This window comes from Leguminivora glycinivorella, chromosome 12 (assembly GCF_023078275.1).
Source record: "Leguminivora glycinivorella isolate SPB_JAAS2020 chromosome 12, LegGlyc_1.1, whole genome shotgun sequence".
In the NCBI taxonomy this organism is placed as follows: domain Eukaryota; kingdom Metazoa; phylum Arthropoda; class Insecta; order Lepidoptera; family Tortricidae; genus Leguminivora; species Leguminivora glycinivorella.
The window spans coordinates 17,205,592-17,228,153 of NC_062982.1; the positions used below are offsets into that span (position 1 = coordinate 17,205,592).

General features: G+C 38.4%; 1 protein-coding gene across 4 annotated transcripts in view; it reads left to right on the top strand.

Moving 5' to 3' along the window:
• The window catches only part of LOC125231661 (tyrosine-protein kinase Src64B), a 112,689-nt gene that overhangs the window by 28,891 nt on the left and 61,236 nt on the right, over positions 1–22,562 (top strand). The window lies entirely within an intron of this gene.

Here is a 22,562-nt window from a genome sequence, read left to right on the forward strand (position 1 = left end):
TCAGTCTTTGAGTAATAATAATTACTCAATGGCTTCAGTTAACCAACTTCTTTACTGAGAAGATTATCGATCCTTCTTGTAGATATCGGGTAATTAATAAAAGAGATAATAATTATGGTGACATTGGTGACAATACTGACAACTTGATACAAGATAAATAATTTAAACTAGATTAGTACTCTGGTCTTCTAATACAATAGCCCAAACTCACCTAAGCCCGTACCGTACTATGAGGTATTTGAAGTTTTAGAATATGTAACTCGATAGCGAAAAGATTACGAAAAATAACATTTATTGTGTAAAAAAAATAAGTTCAAAAACTAAAACCCGACTACTATAAAATGTGCTCTTAAAAGTATGAAACAAGATAGAATTGTTTTATGAAATTATCATGCATGAAATACACAGTGTGTATTCTTTTCAATACATAAACTCAATGTTATAATAAGTTTGTAAATTTTAGAAATACTTGCAGAGATTCCGAAGATAACCGTGGTCGTTTGCCACAATTATAAACTTTAAGGTAAGTGGCATACGACCACGGCCATCTTCTGAATCTCTAACTACCTAATGATTCTCCGACAATTTTTTAGCCGATTATTGATTCGCCGACAACGATTCGCCGAATGTTATTTAGCCGAATAATCAAACTGTCGCTGTCACTTTTGGTCGAATAACGTTACGTAGAATCTTGGTTCGCATACAGTTCAGTTCGCTTCTGTGCAAATTATCCGAATTATTATATGACATTTTTCATTTAGCAAAGTAATATCTTCGTTCAGGCCACGTTTAGTCGAATAACGTTTCACATTTTATACATTGTTAAAATATTTTCGAATGAATGAATTATCGCTGTTGTAACAAAATTACGCACTTAATAGACACTTTTTTTTCTTCATCAATTTTCGGTAATAATTTCCCTATTCGACAACGACAGTCGTTACGTATTCTCTGCACTTTATTTTCTATTTTATTTGACCCTTTTACCCCTGATTATCTTCGTTCCAAATTTAAATTTATTTCTCCGCGTCCCGGCACTGATCTCCGAACCACCCGTAGTCTTAAACTTATCGTCCCCCAGCATCGCACAGGCTTCATGTCTAATTTCTTCACCGTGCAGGCGATCCGGCTGTGGAATGATCTTCCGCTCTCCATCAGACAGGCCCAGAGCAAATTGTCTTTCAAGCGCATGTTACGCAAGCACCTGTTAGAAAAAGTTCAATAGTTGTCCTCATGATGTTTCACAATGGTTATTTTATTTTATATATGTATTTTATGTATATTTATTATATTTAGCATTATTTATGTATGTATATGTAGATATAACTAGTTAGGCAAATTTAGGTATATGTATATAATTCCTTGTTATTTCACTACTTAACTGTTTTATGACCCTGCACCAACACGATCTCTCGGTTTAGCCCATGGTTGACTGGTAGAGAATGCCTGCTAGCATTAAGTCCGCCATTTGTACTTTTTTAATTGTGCAATAAAGTTTAAATAAATAAATAAATAATTTCATATACTGGCAACATTATGTTCTTGAACAGAAAAGTGTTAATTTTTGAATGGGAGAAATAAAAATTTTAAAAGTAAAAATTTGGTGAGTTGAAAACAACATTTACTAAAATTAATCCTTAGAACATGATGATTAATAATAAATGTGAGTTACTCTATAAACGACCTAACAACTACATTTTTTAATCCGAAGAACAGTTTGTACGCAAGTTCCAGCCAACTCACCAAAAAAAAAACCAAATGATCGACCTATTCTGTTTCGACCAATTATTTGTCGGCCAATTTTTACAATTACTAAATGATTATTCGACGAAAAGTAAATCGGCGTATCAAATTTCTGCTTACCGACTCCGTTTACTATGCGATATTATGCGACATGAGAATCTTCCAATAGTTATTCGGCCAAAAAAGGCGTCGGCGAATCGTTGTCGGCGTACCAAAAATCGACGTATTTTATTTCGGAATATCAATCGGGCACCCCTTTTAGTATTCTAAGTTATCCTTGGCATTGTAATCCATAGTTAGCTAATAAGTACAGTACAACCCAAGCAATCCTTATTTCCCAGGACAATCCAGGAAACGTCGTATAATCAACGGTAATAGAAATAAACTTGATCGTTCTGTTGATGACATAAATATTTAATTATCCCACGACGCGACACGGCAAAGGGCGAGCCCTGTGGGAGAGAGTGGGACGCCAACACCCATACAATTTCAGAGGGGTTGCCGGCATGGGGGTTTGTGTTTAGGTACTCGGGCGTTCAATTTTTCGGCTGTTTAAGGACCGACCTTATTATACAGGCGACCATTACTTGCAGGAACCGTTGATAGCTATTATTTATACCATGCTGCTACCTACTGTCTACCATAATCAGAAAGATAACAAAACGATTACATCTGTTTTTGTTTCTCCTGAATTGGTAATCCGATAAACAAGATTATTAATTGCTATACTATTACTACTAGTACTCTTATCAGATATCTTAACTACTAGACTACGGCTAGATGTCAAATAAGATAAATTAGCATTTTACTCGTACAAGTCGTTTTGCTTCAGTCTTTGAGTAATAATAATTACTCAATGGCTTCAGTTAACCAACTTCTTTACTGAGAAGATTATCGATCCTTCTTGTAGATATCGGGTAATTAATAAAAGAGATAATAATTATGGTGACATTGGTGACAATACTGACAACTTGATACAAGATAAATAATTTAAACTAGATTAGTACTCTGGTCTTCTAATACAATAGCCCAAACTCACCTAAGCCCGTACCGTACTATGAGGTATTTGAAGTTTTAGAATATGTAACTCGATAGCGAAAAGATTACGAAAAATAACATTTATTGTGTAAAAAAAATAAGTTCAAAAACTAAAACCCGACTACTATAAAATGTGCTCTTAAAAGTATGAAACAAGATAGAATTGTTTTATGAAATTATCATGCATGAAATACACAGTGTGTATTCTTTTCAATACATAAACTCAATGTTATAATAAGTTTGTAAATTTTAGAAATACTTGCAGAGATTCCGAAGATAACCGTGGTCGTTTGCCACAATTATAAACTTTAAGGTAAGTGGCATACGACCACGGCCATCTTCTGAATCTCTGCAAGTATTTCTAAAATTTACAAACTTATTATAACATTGAGTTTATGTATTGAAAAGAATACACACTGTGTATTTCATGCATGATAATTTCATAAAACAATTCTATCTTGTTTCATACTTTTAAGAGCACATTTTATAGTAGTCGGGTTTTAGTTTTTGAACTTATTTTTTATTTAACTTACTTTGGGGTTACTATTTTATTTATTAAGTATGAGGGCGCTGAAGGCGCCCGGCTTAGGAAAGCCTGCGTCGGGCTTCGCCCGACACCTTAAAAGGAGCCGAGGACGCCGGGCTTATTACTACGTGCGTCCGGGCTTCGCCCGACACTTTAAGTTTGAGGCGCCTTCGGCGCCCGGCTTAGACAACGTGCGTCGGGCTTCGCCCAACACTTTAAGTTAGAGGGCGCCTTCGGCGCCCGGCTTAAGACCGCGTGCATCGGGCTTCGCCCGAAACTTTAAGTTAGAGGCGCCTTCGGCGCCCGGTTTAGGACGGCGTGCGTCGGGCTTCGCCCGACACTTTAATTTAGAGGGCGCCGAGGGCGCCCGACTTAATACCGCGTGCGCGGCTTAGACCACGTGCGCCGGGCTTCGCCCGACACTTTGAGTTTGAGGGCGCCTTCGGCGCTCGGCTTAAGACCGCGTGCGTCGGGCTTCGCCCGACACTTTAAGTTAGAGGGCGCCGAAGGCGCCCGGCTTAGAACCGCGTGCGTCGGGCTTCGCCCGACACTTTAAGTTAGAGGGCGCCGAAGGCGCCCGGTTTGGGATCGCGTGCGTCGGGCTTCGCCCGACACTTTGCTTAGAGTGCGCCTTCGGCGCCCGGCTTAAGACCGCGTGCGTCGGGCTTCGCCCGACACTTTAAGTTTGAGGCGCCTTCGGCGCCCGGCTTAGGACGGCGTGCGTCGGACTTTGCCCGACACTTAAAGTTAGAGGGCGCCTTCGGCGCCCGGCTTAGGACCGCGTGCGTCGGCCTTCGCCCGACACTTTAAGTTAGAGGGCGCCTTCGGCGCCCGGTTTAGACCACGTGCGCCGGGCTTCGCCCGACACTTTAAGTTAGAGGGCGCCTTCGGCGCCCGGCTTAAGACCGCGTGCGCCGGGCTTCGCCCGACACTTTAAGTTAGAGGGCGCCTTCGGCGCCCGGCTTAAGACCGCGTGCGTCGGGCTTCGCCCGACACTTTAAGTTAGAGGGCGCCTTGGGCGCCCGGCTTAGAACCGCGTGCGTCGGGCTTCGCCCGACACTTTGTTAGAGGGCGCCTTCGGCGCCCGGCTTGGGATCGCGTGCGTCGGCCTTCGCCCGACACTTTAAGTTAGAGGGTGCCTTGGGCGCCCGGCTTAGAACCGCGTGCGTCGGGCTTCGCCCGACACTTTAAGTTAGAGGCGCCTTCGGCGCCCGGCTTGGGATCGCGTGCGTCGGGCTTCGCCCGACACTTTGTTAGAGGGCGCCTTCGGCGCCCGGCTTAGACGGCGTGCGTCGGGCTTTGCCCGACACTTTAAGCGGGCGCCTTCGGCGCCCGGCGTAGAACCGCGTGCGTCGGGCTTCGCCCGACACTTTAAGTTAGAGGGCGCCTTCGGCGCCCGGCTTGGGATCGCGTGCGTCGGGCTTCGCCCGACACTTTAAGTTAGAGGGCGCCTTCGGCGCCCGGCTTAGGACGGCGTGCGTCGGGCTTCGCCCGACACTTTAAGTTTGAGGGCGCCTTCGGCGCCCGGCTTAGGACAGCGTGCGTCGGGCTTCGCCCGACACTTTAAGTTATAGGGCGCCTTCGGCGCCCGGCTTGGGATCGCGTGCGTCGGGCTTCGCCCGACACTTCAAGTTATAGGGCGCCTTCGGCGCCCGGCTTGGGATCGCGTGCGTCGGGCTTTGCTCGACACTTTAAGTTTGAGGCGCCTTCGGCGCCCGGCTTAGGACAGCGTGCGCCGGGCTTCGCCCGACACTTTAAGTTATAGGGCGCCTTCGGCGCCCGGCTTGGGATCGCGTGCGTCGGGCTTCGCTCGACACTTTAAGTTTAGACGCCGCTTAGGACCGCGTGGGTCTTTAAGTAGGTTTAGGACCGCGTCTACGGTATGTATATACACTCTCATGAAGCATACCATATACTGAAAGAGACAGGAATAGCTGACAATCAGTATCGTGATACCGCATTTCTCTCTCTTTATGAAAATTATATTAATTTTAAATGATTAACTGGCTTTCAATAATATATTGTAGTAGTGGAAACTCATTATGCCATGCCATGATGACGTAACATCTACTACATCTAGGGTGTCCTACAATCTATGATACACGTCAGAATGTCAAAACAGTGTCAAACTACTTCTAGTTGTTATTACGACAATTTGCTGTATGAAATTGAACTTTAGGTCGAAAAAATATTGCAAGTCTTTAATAAAATAATTATATAAAGCAGCCAAATTAGTTCCTTTGGCAAAAGCCTTCGTGTGTAACCGAAGTCGGATAATGCATGGAACTATGGCATTGCGCTTGCGGATTTGCAAATAGTCAATTTTTCCGAGAAATTACTGAATTATCCGGTGTAATCAGGTAATTCTGGAAATAAAAGCTTACAATATGTACATATTTGAAATGTGCTAATTAAGCCCTTTCAAATGATATACAACATGTCATCCTAACTTCATTTTATTTTTTTGCTTCGTTACTTTATGACCTCTAGAGGGCGCCATGTTTCGTTTGCGGTGACGTTATATAGCCTATAACCAGCGGACGATTAAGACGATTCGAATGACATATCGTTTGTCAAATTCTAACGAGTACTTTAGAAGTTATGAGGGAACAGATGAACATACATACATACATACATACATAGCCACATACATACCGGTCAAAATCATAACCCTCCTTTTGCGTTGCCGTAGTCGGGTAAAAAGAACAGCGCCCTAAACGATTAATTGTAGAACCAAAAATGACATTCATTTTTCATGACGTTTACGCTAACGTATTCTAAAATTAATGTCAAAAACTTGTCTTAGATGCTTTAACCTTGCCGAGTTTTAACTTTATACCTGTAAAATGTAATGAAAAGGACTTTTGTAGACCCTCATCACTCTCATCAGGCAAGTTTCGACACCACTACACTAGTTCGGACGTGTTCAAGTTTGTTTTATGTTGGCTCACCGATATTAGGTTATTAAGTTATCAATAACATACATGTGTGAAATAAACTACTTGTGCCATACGTTATTCAACTTAACTACGCAGTTATCTAGTTGAAATACAATTTTTCACGTAGGTTATTTAATTGCTACATCCTCGTACATATTTCTTCATTCAAATTATAAAGGTTTCCCTACCATTTTTGAAAGGAAATACATATGGAGGGACAATAGATAAACCACATTAAAATCTGGTATCATCATGTGGTAAATCATTTAAATTGATGTGCATTTGCAAGCAGCATAGTTCCTAATAATTTGCGTGTACTCTGCATATCATTATCATTCTAGCTTGGTCCTGGCTTCTTGTCAGCCTAGGGTCCGCTTGGCCACTAATTTCAAGAATTTGCATATTAGGCAGTAGTTTTGGCGAAAGCATCTAAGGTTACGTTACGGCAGAGGGGAGAAAGCAAACGGCAATATCATTGCGACAGAAATAGAGTGAAGATTATCAGCCCTGTGTAAAAGTTAAAAATTTGATGGAATATAGTCGTATATCTTCAGCAACAGCTAGCGATAGGAGTGTAGGCTTGTGCCGTTTCGTTCGTTGATCGGAGCGCTCCGATCTCGTTCAATCGCTCCCACGAACTAGTTCGCTCTTTTAGGTCTTTTGCTCATTTAGTTCAGCCAGACCAGCGACCACTGCGGTCGGAATGATCAGAAAGAATGGGACAGAATAGTGTCAAAATAATACGAATAGTCCACAGACAGTAACATTCCAGGCCGAAAGGTTGTAAGTAACCGAAGTTTAATATGAAAACTTGACGTTTTTTTGTTGCTCTGCTAATTAGCTCTCGCTCTCGGTCGGCGCAATCACACGCTCGTTCTCGATCCAAACCGCTCGCGCTCGCCGATCCTATACTGAACTAAATGAGCAAAGACCGATTCTCAGAGCACGGAAAGATTCAGTTCATTTCGGTCATTGATGGGATTTTATTCCTAACAGTTCATAGTTCGTGAACGACACAAGCCTATAGGAGTGTGATATGCCGGCTAATAATAATACCTAATTTCTGGTGAATATGAAATTTATGGTGAATTTTGGGGAAAAGGGTATTTGTGATACTGCAGGCACTTCCAGACCATGGCATTTGAATATCAGAATTTCGTTTGAAATTAAGGTGCAATGAAACTAGACCGGATAAACGAATAGCTAGATTTTATCGTGTACAGCCTAACTAATCATTTTTAGGCAATTAGTACAAGATAATAAGATCGATGTTGATCATTAAAACGACAAGACCTTTATCTGGGGAATAACAAGCATTTTACATTAGTAAATATTAAATCAGATTATCTTGTCAGATATGCCTAAAGCAGCAAGTTTTAATGGACTCCGCACTACTTCCAAGAAGCTATTTGCAAGATTCATTGTGCGAATAACGATTACACTTTCAAATTTATGTCTTCCGAACAAGGCTGGGACATTACAAAGCTTAACGCCCTCACTGACAATGATGTGGGGCGAGAGAAATTTAATTTTTATCCGACACCATTTCGCGAGAACTAGATCGTTGATTCACAGCACTATCTCCATACATTTTTCTTTCCGCACAATTGTTCCCATCGCTTGTCTGTTACGAGATCACTTAAGATCCAATGTACAGGACATTGACCCATTTATCTGATTCGATTTGAGTCACTTAGCACTAACATCAATTTTCATCATCGTAAATTGCTTATTTTCAAACAACGTGTATTATAGAATGTCATATTTATGTAACAAAGAACTCTTCTTCAAACTACTTATTGTTAATTTTTATAATAGGATGAGATTACATTTGAATTTCAAATGATTTGAAATATGTTACTGTTGAGTCACACTTTCATTCTCACAAGTGAATGTTGAGACCAATTATATGATATGAACATTAATTTATGGGACTCGTTATTTGTTATGTAGTATATAGTATATCTAATGTTACTAACCTCTTTAGTTTCATTATAAAAAATGCATAGTTTTTTTTTCTCTTTATCTTACGTTGATTGGTTTATCCTGTATGATATTCTTTACTTTTTGGCCTATCAATTGCGTTAGTGGTGTACTATGTATAGTAAATAGTTTATATAAAATACATTTATATGTTGTAGCACTAATGCAGGGTCCGGTAAATAGTTGCTAATCTACGAGGGACGTTCAAAAAGTAATGAGAATGGATATGTTCCTGTATCTTGATTTAATTTTTCTTAACTTGGCCATGTAGCAGTACTCATTAAAGTGAAATTGCATAATTCAAATTTTTACTACTTTCATTTGTTTTTCTTTGATATGTAAATAATTGACACAAGGTGGGGGATGAACATTTTCAGTAAAATAAGAGCATGTTTTCATGAATATTTGACATGTCGTGAGTTCATTTCTGACCTAAATATCAAAAATAATCATACTTTAAATTAAAGCTGGGTTTATCTTTTGTTAGTAACATCAATAAAAAAAGTTCGTATAGATACATTTTCAAACGGTATGGTATCCAAAAAAACTCTAGGTGCTGTTTTGGGTCATGTTCACGATTTTTACAGATTATCACGAAAATTGAGAATATAGATTGGAAACAAAATTACGTTAGTATTAAAGAAGAACATACAATCATTTTAATATAAAAAAAATGATTAGTTACGATAATAGTCATACTTGTTATGGAGAATTTTTGGCCAAAAGCTGCACTTTTGGATGGAAGCAAGCCGCTTTGCATGGTGATAGTAGACATCATAGTAAACGATTTTTTCCGAGGATATCGAAATTTCATCCCTTAGGAAGCCGAGCGTAGCGAGGTGTTTTATGAAAATTAAAAAAATTCTATCTTATTATTGTATCGTCCGATTTTGACAAAACGTATCTCAAATGAAAGGTATTGATTTGTGTAATTAAAAAAAAATACAAAGAAAAAAATTTGAAAGAAAAGTAAGAAAAAAATAAATTTACGTCTCGCACTGAATAACTTCAAAGAATGACAGACAAAATGTACAATGTCGATATACGAGTTTTTTTTAATCGAGAACAGATAAATTTTTAGTTGAAAACTGAAGACCGCATCGAAATCAGATTAGCATTTTTTAAGATACAAGTTGCCAAAGTTGGGAAAGATCGCTTTATATGGCCACTTTGAAATTCCTTTGCCAGAAAGTCAGAAATAATATGTTTTTCTGACACAAAAAAATACATAGTAACAGTACACATCAAAATAAAATTAAAAATTCCGAGGATATTATAATTTCATCCCTTAGAACGACGAGCGTAGCGAGGTCGGTTACGAAAACCGAAAAAAAAATCTCATTTTTTTGTACGTCGTCCGATTTTGACAAAACATGTTTCATTTGAAAGGTATTGCTTTATGTAACTTAAAAAAAAATATTGAAAAAAATTGGAAAAAAAATGTAAGATTTTTTTATAAAAAAACCTTAATTTTCGTATCACTCTGAATAACCGCAAAAAACGGTAGACACGGTGTATAATTTCGATATATGATTTTTTAAAATTAAAGACAAATAAATGCATGATTATAAACTAAAAACCGAATCGAAATCGAATCAGTAGTTTTTAAGATGCAAGTTGTCAAAATTGGCTTAGTTTGTTTATATGGTCGCTTATAAATTCCTTAGCCAGAAAGTCAGAAACATTATATTTTTCTTACAGTTAAAAGTATGCATAGGTAATAGACATCATTATAAACATTTTTTTACAAGGATATAAAAATTTCATTCCTTAGAAACCCTTAGAAAGACGATCCAATAAAAAAAAACTGCCTTTTTTTTGTTTTTCGTAACAGACATCGCTACGCTCGGCTTTCCAAGGGATGAATTTTTTATATCCCCGTAAAAAATTGTTTATTATGATGTCTATTACCTATGCATACTTTTAACTGTAAGAAAAATATAATGTTTCTGACTTTCTGCCTAAGGAATTTATAAGCGACCATATAAACAAACTAAGCCAACTTTGACAACTTGCATCTTAAAAACTACTGATTCGATTTCGATTCGGTTTTTAGTTTATAATCATGCATTTATTTGTCTTTAATTTTAAAAAATCATATATCGTAATTATACACCGTGTCTACCGTTTTTTGCGGTTATTCAGAGTGATACGAAAATTAAGGTTTTTTTTAAAAAAAATCTTACATTTCTTTTCCAATTTTTTTCAATATTTTTTATTAAGTTACATAAAGCAATACCTTTCAAATGAAACATGTTTTGTCAAAATCGGACGACGTACAAAAAAATGAGATTTTTTTTTTGGGTTTCGTAACCGACCTCGCTACGCTCGTCGTTCTAAGGGATGAAATTATAATATCCTCGGAATTTTTAATTTTATTTTGATGTGTACTGTTACTATGTATTTTTCTGTGTCAGAAAAACATGTTATTTCTGACTTTCTGGCAAAGGAATTTCAAAGTGGCCATATAAAGCGATCTTTCCCAACTTTGGCAACTTGTATCTTAAAAAATGCTAATCCGATTTCAATGCGGTCTTCAGTTTTCAACTACAAATTTATCTGTCTTCGATTAAAAAAAACTCGTATATCGACATTGTACATTTTGTCTGTCATTCTTTGAAGTTATTCAGTGCGAGACGTAAATTTACTTTTTTTAATTTTTTTCTTACTTTTCTTTCAAAATTTTTTTCTTTGTATTTTTTTTAATTACACAAATTAATACCTTTCATTTGAGATACGCTTTGTCAAAATCGGACTACACAATAAAAAGATAGAATTTTTTTAATTTTCATAAAACACCTCGCTACGCTCGGCTTCCTAAGGGATGAAATTTCGATATCCTCGGAAAAAATCGTTTACTATGATGTCTACTATCACCATGCAAAGCGGCTTGCTTCCATCCAAAAGTGCAGCTTTTTTTTCATAACTAGTATGACTATAAGAACATTTTAAACAAACAAATAATAATGTTTTTGGCCTTCAAAATTACAGTCGACAGGGCCGAACCCTCAAATTGCCGAGGGTGCTGCTCAAGTTAGTGTATTTAAAGCTACAAGTGACATACCTAATATTGAAGGTAATATAAGGATTATTAATATTTTATACCCGACCTTTAAATAAAATTGTAAAATAATCGCTACTCTGAAGTATAATGAAGTGAAGTGCTTACTGACATGGTATTTAGACTATCGTTAAGATTTTAATTTTTAAAGGGGGCAAAAAAATAATAATTGAAAAAATTAAATATGTAAATAAATCACAAAAGAGTTACTTTGAATTATAAAAATATAAGGATATTCACATTCTTATGTTTTAATACTCATTATCATTACTTATTGAACGCCCCTCGTATGAAGAAATGTTGAACTGGTTTGTGTTGACGACAAATATTACGACGGCTACTTAATTTTCTAATTATTTAGTAATCAGTTAATGTTCCACTAAATTAATCGAGTTCAGCGTAACGGTTACACTTATTTCTTTTCTACATAATCGATAGAACTGAACTGACAGAAAATGTGAGAATTCCTTTTCTATCACATTCGCTCGATTATGTATTCAGGTCAACGATGTAACAAATCGCTACTTTATCCTTATGATTGATTACATCTGTTTGCTAACGTAGGTCATCTTCGTTTTTAAGAACCAATGCCTTCCTAGCATTAGCTCCAACAGATCATGTTTTATTCATAATACACATTCCTTCCTCGCTCAAATATATTAGCTATTCAAGGCATTCCTAATTACAAGTTGAAAATGAGCATCAGACAATCGGATCAAAGGCCGCTGACCTGTCTGCGTTTCCCATTGAATCGGTGTTTGTCATTAATATTTATGGGTCCTCACTCTTCTCTCCGGGAAAGACTTGAGGTTTGTTCATTTATACCTCCATCCGGTTCCTTACAGCTTGCTAATCAGGGTTAAAGTGTGGTTGGATTGGATTGCTGTTTTGGTGTCTAGATGGTTTATAAGCCGGCAATCAGTACACTGATGGTAATATAATAATTAATGTTTTAAATTTGTTTATAGCTTCTTTATCCATATTTTACTTATACAGTTAAAAAGTATTTTGTCTAAAAATGTGTGTATGGCATAGGCCTACAATTTTGTATATGTTTCTTTCTTAGCTTATTGCTTCTGGACAAACAAGTTATACAATGCTTAACATATCTATATTTTTTGTCACGTGTCCACGTGTGACTAACCTTTATTATCGATCAATATATGCATATTATCATCATTATGATAATTTTATAACCATTTGATACGGTCATCGTATCGTCGTTCAGTTCCTTGACTCTGACGGAATCTCGCTTCAAGATAGTGCAGTGTCGTGTATCGCAGTTACCGTTTCCTGCCTGTAGTGCACCAATTTCATATGGAAATGCACACTGCAACTAGATCCATTTTCACAAACTCGTACCTTAATCATCATTACCTTTACAACTGTATAACAGAAACCGTAAAGTTCAAAGTCAAACTTCGGTTCATGCTCGCCTCCATGGTTTAAAATTCCTTTGTGTTCGGTCGTAGATTCGACTCTTCCGATTTGAATCTAGCTTCCTGTTTATGGCACCCCGAAACGAAAGTCTCCTGGTTCAAGTAAATCATGTTTCGTGTCGGAATCGGTGCCGGTTTCGATATTTTACTATCTTAAAACACGGACTCCGTGCTGAAGATATTGCTCATAAAATACTAAAGCAAGGATACTGCAGTTGCAAGAAGCAAGAATCTAAAATGTTTTAGTATAATCTATAGGAATATTTTCATTTCAGTTGCCCTTGCTTATGTACAATGACATTTTAGTCGTGGATTGGATTATCTTAAAATTATATTAAAGGCCTAAAAGCAAACAAACTAAAAAATCATTGGGATTTGATTCCCAAGCCCTGCGTCGAGTTAAGAGGGCATTCAACGAAAACGTCGTAATAATGTAAAATTGTTAGTTTTAGTCGGCAAAATGCTACACTTTCCGTCATCTAAAAGACTTATTAAGTTCAGGATTCGATTAGGACATCTTCTTAACTTACATGTTGTGAGACTGGATTTTTAAAAACTAACTCACTTAATTAATTATGATTTTTTTTCTGGTGCATGTTTAGGAAAACCCGCGAAAAGTGCTGACTTAGTCCGTCTAATTTGTAAAATTTGGATAGTTTTGAATGCTTCAAGTGGTAAATTTGTATTATGTATATCCTGTACTACAATCTTCTGAGACTACTTCTTTGTTATAAGGCTTTAGAATAGAGTAAATGAGGATATGATGAATCCAATTTGTTTCAGAAATCACCTCAGAATAAGTGTCAATTTCTTCGAAAACTTACGTGTTTTTGAAGTAGTTTTAATATAAAAATAATCTGCAACGCTTACTCAAACAGATTTTATGCAAAAGTTTTCTATTAATTTCAATTTAATATTTTTGACGATTTTTTAAAAATGCCTCCTTATTACCGGTTACGCGCGCTTGCGATGTCAGTACCGCGGCAGAGCTTGTAGAGGCAGGACGTATGTTAGTCCGCTCCGCACGCGGCTCGACGATCGCGAAGTTATTTTGTCATTGTGTGCGGCACCCGCCGTGTCCAAAACCGCACTTGTGTGCGTGTTTGGCTGTACTGTTGCATGTATACTGCGACCGAAAACTTTGATCCTTGGGTTGACGACTTTGGTAACTAACTAATTAACTTGACTAATATTTTTAGTAAGTATTATTTATTATTGAATATCATTTTAGGTTACTGACTCGTCTCAACAAAATCTTTGACAATGGATGGTACTCAGGATCTGATGATGAAGTCAGATGGTAGTCATGAGTTCTCATCAACCAGGTCTTGAAACCATTTCGTGTTTGGGCTCGTTTGATTCGCCTCAACAAGATCTTTGACAAGAGGTGATGGTACCCAGGATCTGATGATGAAGCCGGAAGGTAGTCATGAGTTCTCATCAACCAGGTCTTGAAACCATTTCGTGTTTGGGCTCGTTTGATTTGCCTCAACAAGATCTTTGACAAGAGGTGATGGTACCCAGGATCTGATGATGAAGCCGGAAGGTAGTCATGAGTTCTCATCAACCAGGTCTTGAAACCATTTCGTGTTTGGGCTCGTTTGGTTCGTCTCAACAAGATCTTTGACAAGAGATGGTACCCAGGATCTGATGATGAAGCTGGAAGGTAGTCAAGAGAATTCATCAACCAGGTCTTGAAACCACTCCGTGTTTGGGCTCGTTTGGTTCGTCTCAACAAGATCTTTGATAAGAGATAGTACCCAGGATCTGATGATGAAGCTGGAAGGTAGTCAAGAGTATTCCACGACCAGGTCTTGAAACCACTTCGTGTTTGGGTTCGTTTGATTCGTCTCAACAAGATCTTTGACAAGAGATGGTAATCACTCTTTTATACTCTGGCGCATCCACTGTCTCAGTGTGTCAACAGTCAACTAAAGCAGGTAGGCGTAGCGTAGAGTTGTATTTCCTCACAAAAAACTAATACATAGATGTGGACCTTCCTGTGCTCCATGCAATTAAAACAACATAATATTTAAAAACCGGCCGAGAGCGTATCCCGGCCCGACACGCTCTCGGCCGGTAAATAGCCGCTCGGCTCTTCCATATTTTTCAAAAACTACAGAACCTATCAAGTTCAAAACAGTTTTCCTAGAAAGTTTATAAAGTTCTACTTTTGTGATTTTTAAATATTTTTTAAATAAATGGTTAAAAAGTTAGAGAGGGGACACACTTTTTTTTCCTTTAGGAGCGATTATTCCCGAAAATATTAATATTATCAAAAAACGATTTCAGTAATTCATTTTTAAATACCTATCCAACAATAAATCATACGTTAGGGTTGAAATGAAAAAAAAAATCACTCCCTACTTTACGTGTAGGGGGGGTACCCTAATAAAACATTTTTTCCACTTTTTATTTTTGCACTTTGTCGGCGTGACTGATATACATATTAAATTTTTATTTTTAACAAGCAGAAACGTCTGCTAACGATTCTAAACATTACAAGATGTAATAGTCTGTCGGTAGATGGCGCTAGACGTCACCCCAAGACGTGTGTACATAAGGAAAGGCATGGAAAGATTTGCGATGTCCGGCGCGGCTTCCGTAGCTCAATTGGTTAAGAGCCTTGCACGGATTGCAAATGATGCGGGTTCAAGTCCCGCCGGAAGCGTAAATTTTTCCATTTTTTCCTTTAATATAAAAATGTTTAGAATCGTTAGCAGACGTTTCTGCTTGTTAAAAATAAATTTAGTATGGGTTAGCACATTGTTACTGGTGAATTCTCAATATAACTTGAGACTCCAGTGCCGTTACAAGATGTAATAGTCTGTCGGTAGATGGCGCTAGACGTCACCCCAAGACGTGTGTACATAAGGAAAGGCATGGAAAGATTTGCGATGTCCGGCGCGGCTTCCGTAGCTCAATTGGTTAAGAGCCTTGCACGGATTGCAAATGATGCGGGTTCAAGTCCCGCCGGAAGCGTAAATTTTTCCATTTTTTCCTTTAATATAAAAATGATGTGTATATTGGTACCAAATTTCAGCTCTCTAGTTCTAACGGTCACTGAGATTATCCGCGGACGGACGGACGGACGGAGGGACAGACAGACAGACATGGCGAAACTATAAGGGTTCCTAGTTGACTACGAAACCCTAAAAACACATTTTAAATATATAAAAAAACTACTTAAAATTAAAGAAAACCGATCTTAGTTCCATTATATATATGTACCTAGAAAACATCATCATCTTCCTTGCGTTATCCCGGCATTTGCCACGGCTCATGGGAGCCTGCGGTCCACTTTGACAACTAATCCCAAGATTTGGCGTAGGCACTAGTTTTTACGAAAGCGACTGCCATCTGACCTTTCAACCCAAAGGGTAAACTAGACCTTATTGGAATAAGTCCGGTTTCCTCACGATGTTTTCCTTCACCGAACAGAACCTAGAAAACATATCATATACAAAATGAAATAAAACTAAGAAAACGGATTATATTCATTATACGCGATATAATCTGATTCCATAAATTTATTTCATGAGTAACTATCGCGGCGACAGAAGACAATATTATATACACAATTTATTATATTATAAAAGTTTTTTAATTTATTTCTTCCAAGGCTACACACGTTTTAATAAAAAAAACTGTGATAAGTTTAATAATTAAACTAAAAGGTCAAGTATTTATGCACGAAATCATGTATGCAAATATGTCATATATATGGTGGTGTTTTTACGCAAGTATCAATAATGGTTAGTCCGCAACGCTACTGACGGCGTGGCGGTACCGACCATGAATGCTATCCCTTTCGCTCTAGCCGCACGTAAGGTTGGTTCGAAGAGGATCGCACGCTATGTCTGTACCGCAGGCTACAATCGTTATGCTTCTGGTTATAGTGTGCGTCTGCACACAGGCGCACGCCAGCGCCGCCGGCGTCGAAATGCGAGCAAGCAGATTTTTTGAAAGCGCTCTTAACTTGCCACTAACGAACGGACGTGGGACGCGTCGCTCACTCGTTGCGAAACTTAGCTTCCACGAATACTCCTGACCCTCCGCACGCCGTTAGCATAAGTAATCTTGACACTAATACACCCAGAAACGTATACGTATGTTCCACGTAATTACCTACACGCTCTTATCCCCAGATCGAAGATACAGATGCAACAGTTCCAAACTGGTCGACGGCTTTTCGAAAGCTGTTTGTACATAGATAAGCATCTGTGGTCGTTTTTATTTCTTTTGCGACGTGCAATTGATTTATGATTGATCCAGCTGGACGGACCAATGTCACCACCTTGTCTCACCATCCCAAGGTTCGAGTTATCGGCTATTGATCTGCTGTCGTTTGGATCACATCGTTAATTCTACAATGCATTGCGCAACTTTTCTGTACCGTGATGAGGTCGACATGTGAACGTAAAAAGACGTGCGTGAGAATCCGATGTACGTTATTTGTCCTTGGTCGATTATTATTTAAGAAATCATTACGTTTATTTTATTGATAACTTGACTGACTCTAATCAGCACGTTGAAGTAAATTGAATAGGTACGAGCTATTAATGTAGACTCGGATAAAACTTTTTTTGGCTGTAATTAGAAACCTCTGCGAATCTAATGAACAAAAGTCATTAGCGACATCGCTTTAGGCACAATTTAGCAATCGTGCTAGATTCTAGTAGATCATTCTCAAGGCTATGCATCGTAAACAATTTGCTTAAGAATTCGCTAATTACAAAGACCATTCCCATATTAGCTGAATTTAATCGCCTTTGGATTCGTGTTGATGTGCATTTAATTTTAGGTCGTGATTGAGACAAACAGGAAAGGTTTTTTGTTTACGTTAACGGAAGCGCCTGTGATGAACACTGCACGAAGCAAGATTGCCTCTAAAACACTTGTTGATTGTGGCTTACTGATGACTGTCGGAACTCAAGCAATTATCCACCATGCATTTTTAGGTAAAATAAGGTGGCTTAGAGGTCATCGGAAACATTAAGTAAGTAGTAGGTAGCTATTAACCCCCTTATTCATAAACGTACTCTAAAGTTATCAAGCCGATAAAGTTCGTTTGTCCCTTTCCGACGTATTAGTGTGATAGAAAAGGACAAACGAACTTTATCGGCTTGATAACTTTAGAGTATGTTTATGAATAAGGGGGTTACTATGCAGGTTTAAAAACCTGCGTGTCAATTAGTTTTTTCACGCTACTAAAATGTTAAATAGCGGGCGCTAAAATATTTTGGGAGTTTTAATTCATCAAAACCGACCAAGGTATATTTTTTTCCCCTCACTAGCTCGTAGGCTTGTGCCGTTTCGTTCGTTGATCGGAGCGCTCCGATCTCGTTCAATCGCTCCCGTGAACTAGTTCGCTCTTTTAGGTCTTTTGCTCATTTACTCGTAGTTCAGCCAGACCAGCGATCACTGCGGTCGGAAAGATCAGAACGAATGGGACCGAATAGTGTCAAAATTATACGAATAGTCCACAGATAGTAACATTCCGGGCCGAAAGGTTGTAAGTAACCGAAGTTTAATATGAAAACTTGACTTTTTTTGTTGCTCTGCTAAGTAGCTCTCGCTCTCGGTCGGCGCAGTCACACATTCGTTCTCGATCCAAACCGCTCGCGCCCGCCGATCCTATACTGAACTAAATGAGCAAAGACCGATTCTCAGACCACGGAAAGATTCAGTTCATTTCGGTCATTGATGGGATTTTATTCCTAACAGTTCATAGTTCGTGAACGACACAAGCCTACTAGCTCGGAAACACGTGTTTTATCCTTTAATACCAGCTGGTAAAAACGCATTTTATCCACTCGTGGGTAAAGTAATTTGACCTTGAATATAGTCAAATTAACTGCTTTAAAATTGATAAAAGTAGGTAAATCTAGTAATTAAGATGATTTACCACCTGTGATGACCTGTGGAACTACTGGAAGCAGTGATAAACGCATTTTTTGCGTTGTAGTTTCCTCGCTATAGTGAGGGGAAAAGTTTTGTGTTACACACGGGTGCAATAGTACATTACTACAGAGGCCGGGACAAAGGGGATTGCCGGCCGAAGACATATAGACGGCCGAGAGAAGCGAGACCGGATAGGTCTGAGGCGGGCAACCCCATTTCCCGCCGAGGTATGTATAGTGCTTTTCTCAAACATGGTATGAAATAAATAAAGTCTACTGAAAATAGTAACTTTGGATGGCTGTATCTCCTAAACGGTGCGTCGTAGCGCAAAAATAATCGAATTTTCGTTCCCCTTTGATACCCCGTATACGCTTATAAAAAAATTTGTATGAAAACGCACCCAAAATCAAATATTGTCTAGGGCCCGTACCAGTTGCAGTCGGCACGTCTATAAAGCCCCTTATAGTTTTTTTTTTTTAATTGGCTAAATACCTGGATGTTATGTCACAATTATCTGTGTTTGGAATTTAAAAAAGAGGACTTTGCCGGCGTTGGCCTGCAAGGTTTGTATGAAATTCCATTATCTATCAATCGTCCTAGCCGCACCTGCAACGTCATACTTCGCTGCCAATTATAAGGCACATAACATCAATATTTCATACCATGTTTGAGAAAATGTATTTTACTTCTCGTGTATTGAAAAACTCGCTAAGTTCAGGATTCTATTCTCGAACCACTCGCTTCGCTCGTGGTTCAACTATAGAATCCTTTCACTTGCTCGTTTTTCAATTCCACACTCGGCGTTAAAATACAACTTTGCCCCCTTATATAACAAATAACTATTCATGGCGCTAGACGTCACCCCAAGACGTGTGTACAAAAGGAAAGGCATGGAAAGATTTGCGGAGTCCGGCGTGGCTTCCGTAGCTCAATTGGTTAAGAGCATTGCACGGATTGCAAAAAGGATGCGGGTTCAAGTCCCGCCGGAAGCGTAAAATTTTTCCATTTTTTCCTTTAATATAAAAATAACTATTAATATATTATAATTTTTTACGTCTCTGGTAAATTAAGCGTCGCGTCAGTCGCGTGGTTCCCTATAATTTGGCATGACAGTTTTTGTCCACACCGTTTTATTCGGTTACTTACGATAATGGCGCCTTAAACATACCATTTTTGTCACAAAAAACGGTAAACTGCATATACGTCAGTGATAAAAATAAGGTATTAGTGTTATTATGCTTCTGAAATCTTCAAGGTTGCCGAAAAGGCTTATTTCGCAATAACCAAGTGATATTAGATGTAAACAAGTTTTTAAAGTAACCGTGTCACGATCAAGACCCGTGGCATTTGCAGGGAGCATTTTTGCGACATTTAAAGGTTAATCGATATCAGGTCATTATTTTTTTTCGTTAAGTGTCTTGTCACTTGATACTTTTAAAAAATACTGTATATGTCACATGAATCGAATGTGTCGCCGGGCGAAAAACTGTGAAGAGGAATAAAACGTATTTCCCTCCTGAAAGTAGGCCAAACTTCTCCACGTGTCTTAGTTCTTCGAACGCTTCGTGTACATAAAATACGTATAAATAGAAATGTACCAAGTTTTGTTACACTTTGAAAGTAAGTATACTCTACCTAAATTGAATAATTGATTTAGGTACCGCCACGATTATCAATTTCAGTCGACTATTACAATCGCGAATAGTTCGAGACTTCATGTGTCCGAATACTCTGAATCTGAACACACCTTTCAGACGCAGGATAAGTACCTACATACTTATTGTACTGCTATTGAATGTAAGTATATGTAGTACTAATAAGTAATCTTTGAAAATGTACATGCCGCTAACCGCCAACGCATATAAGCGTTCATTTTCATATCCATTGTACTCACTCTCTTTCTGAATTAGCTATTAGTCCTACCATATCTGATGTTTCCTAGGACAGTTGAAACAGCTTAACGTTCAACTAGGCGTAAAGTTTTTGCTTACTATTGTCACAGTATAAGGATATATCAGTAGTTAATCTCCGGCAGCGGCGGCGCGGTCGTTACTACTGCGCAAGGTCACGCAGGGTTGTACATGTACAACGTTACTATAATCGACTTCGTACAATGTAAGTTGTTGTAAATCTAATAGGTACTATTAACTGTAAGTAGGTTTTAGTATAACAATACCACGTCATGACACCACATTAGTCAGTATTGAAGACACAAAAAATCATTATAAATATATTACTCTCATACGCGCAATAGTAGATTGTGTAACAATAATTGCAAAAGCGTTAATTTAAGTGTTCATTTTATATGTTTTCTCTAGAATACACCCAATCCATCACAATAAAAAAAAGATTCGTTTGAACTAGAAACGTAGGTACCTACTGTCCTACTCGTATTAGTAACTGTGTATGGCGCTATGCTAGTACCAACGCTCTTTCTACCTTTTTATCTAATAAAGATTCAAGTACGTATTTGTTTCTTAAATACTGACGAAATCATATTTACATAAAATGTTTGAATAGATGTTTGCACAATATTTAAGTAGGTACCAAACTTTCGAGCTAGATAGATCGCAGCATCTACCTAAATGTCGTTACAGATAAATCCTTATTGATTTTAATGTGTCATTCTAGCTTTAAATCTCACTTTTACGCCATTTACGTAAGCAATAATGTACCTAACACTGCAAATATATAACAACCACTTACTTTTCTGGGTGTCTAGGAATTCTAAAGAATGACATTTCCGCATTTTGAGAACTTTCCATACACCCATAAACACTACAGTAACGAAAATATGTCTTCGGTGCTGACGTCATTTTCTCCCGAACTCAACACGTCAACACAGCGCGCAAACGCGGCCCCGACTGTCCAGCCCAATAATCACCAGTTTCGCATGTTTTCGCCGCATGCGAGGGGAGGGAGGGGGACACACCGCGCGGCGTGAAGTTTGTAAGAAGAGTTATTACTGGTTTTATACTGTGCTATTGTCGTCTGCGTAACCGTTTACAAATGAGCATGATATGTTACTGTCACCGCTTCAACGGCTTCTAACTGCAAACCGACATAGTTCTAATATGCGCCCGTTCGATTTACACTACATACACAGCCTACACAGGAAGCTTCCTGCTTCAAGCTTTTGTAAAGAATACTTTTAATTTTAAAGTATCTAAAACTTGTAAATTTAACAATCGTCAAAAAATGTCGCTGTTCTTACCTTAATATTAAAATACTTTTAATATACTTACAATAATTAGGTACTTCTATTGACACAGGATGACGGACGTTATGGGAAGAACTGGTTTGAAACCTAAACATAACATGGAAACAGGATCAATACTAAAATAAAAGTACTCAGACTTTTAACAAATACAATAACCTAACCACAAAATTAAAATTTTGAAAAACCCCCGACCGCGACATAGTGGACCGATTTTCATGAAACATGGCTAAGAACACTCCCGACTAACTCAGCTTTCAGACAAAAAAACTAAATCAAAATCGGTTCATCCGTTCGGGAGCTACGATGCCACAGACAGACACACACACAGACAGACAAACAGACAGACAGACAGACAGACAGACAGACAGACAGACGGACAGACAGACAGACACGTCAAACTTATAACACCCCTTCGTTTTTGCGTCGGGGGTTAAAAATGATTTCAGTTCAGTACGCGAGTGTAAAGATTTCTCTATTAATCAAAACTTACTATTAGGAATCTATGACAGCCTAAATCAAGCTCACTCAAATCAGTTAGTCTTGTCTGCACAGTGATTATAGGGCACGTCCCACATATTAGGTAGGTAAAGGATATTGAGTGTAAAGGGCGTGTGCTCTAGGCGAAGTCAATTAACGCGCTGACTACACCATTAGTTAATCTGTTCTAGCGAGTCATAATCATAAACCTAGTGTATTACAGCAGATACTT